Source organism: Propithecus coquereli, unplaced genomic scaffold (assembly GCF_000956105.1).
Source record: "Propithecus coquereli isolate 6110/MARCELLA unplaced genomic scaffold, Pcoq_1.0 Scaffold188, whole genome shotgun sequence".
Lineage (NCBI taxonomy): Eukaryota > Metazoa > Chordata > Mammalia > Primates > Indriidae > Propithecus > Propithecus coquereli.
This window is the reverse complement of record NW_012143634.1, coordinates 2,809,605-2,811,055: the sequence shown is the minus strand read 5'-3', so window position 1 is coordinate 2,811,055 and position 1,451 is coordinate 2,809,605.

Here is a 1,451-nt window from a genome sequence, read left to right as displayed (position 1 = left end):
TAAACTGCTCGAAAAAGAATAAGCTGGGTAAAAAGGCATAAACTTTTTTTATAATTTATATTCACATTCATAATCTGCCCCCTGGAAGAGTAACACAAATTTACACTTATTTAAAATGTATAAGAAATCAAGTTGACTTTCTAAGTAGCAAAGTGAGGACCTTGGTGAATCTATTCTCCATAAAAGCAAAGAAAATACTGGCAAAGGCAAGCAATCAAAAGGAACCACTTATGAACTCTGAAAATTAACCAAAGGCACAAAACAAACTGAAAAAGTTTGTTCGAGAAACACTATTGAATCTTGGTAAGAACAGTGGGGTCCGTGGTCTTTTAATTTGAGTCTTCTCTCATGCTCCCCTCCCCACCTCAGTGGCATGGTAGCTATGAAAAGCTGACAGCCTTGTAGCCAACAGAGAACTGACCTCTTTTTGAAACTCTGTTAAAAGTCCAGCCCCAGAGCACAGTCAATATTTTGACCTGACCTTCAGCTCCCTATAAAAACTCCAATTGCAGGGTATCCTTGGTATTTGATTTTTTTTTCATTATACCCATGTAACAAAACTTGCTGCTTGATTTGCCTCAGAGCTCAACCCTATCTCCAAGGTGTTGTTGAAAACAATAGTCATCATGGAAGCATTAACAGGACAGTTGTCTAAGACTGTAATTTCAGCTGGAGCAAATAAAAGCCTGGCCAAAAATGATAAAGGTAGACCTGGGAAACTAGGCAACCATAGGAGACTTTAAAAAGCTTTTACATGTTTGTGTGGGTCTAGAATGCTATGTGTACGTGCAGAGTTGAACTTAGAAAGGAGAGGCTCAAGTCATTCAATTCTGTTTGAACAACAGAAAAATAAAAAAATAAAAACAAACGAACAAAACTTCTGTTTGAACTTGAGGCCCTGTACAATCAGAAAGTGAAAGCTAAACCTGACTTTTATACTGCCTAAAGTTTGAAGACATGCTTTCACGCACAGATCCCTTTAGCAAAGGGTGGAAGACTTATCACTTCAGGTTACTTAAGGAAATCTTACAACTGATCATTGGCTGACTAATAAACTATACTGACTCAGAGGTGACCTATAAGAATTCAGGCTTGAACATTTTTTAAAAATTTTTTCAGTTAGAAGAGAACTCAGTTACCACACACAATAGGGAATATGAAATCTATAGAATTAGTCAAAGAAAGTCATTAAATAATCAAACAGAAACCAGGGGGGAAAAAAAACAAGAAGAACAACAAATCCAAAGGTGGATGAAGGGTTCTAATTCCAATTACCACAATACATCATTGAAAATGTTCAGTTTAAAAAAAATTATGAGATGTGCAAAATACCAAGAAATTATGAATCACACAGAGGAAAAAAATCAAGCAACAGAAAATGTCTGTTTGGGGCCCAGATTTTGACTTAGACTAAGACTTTAAATAAGCTAATATAAATATGTGCAAAGAAC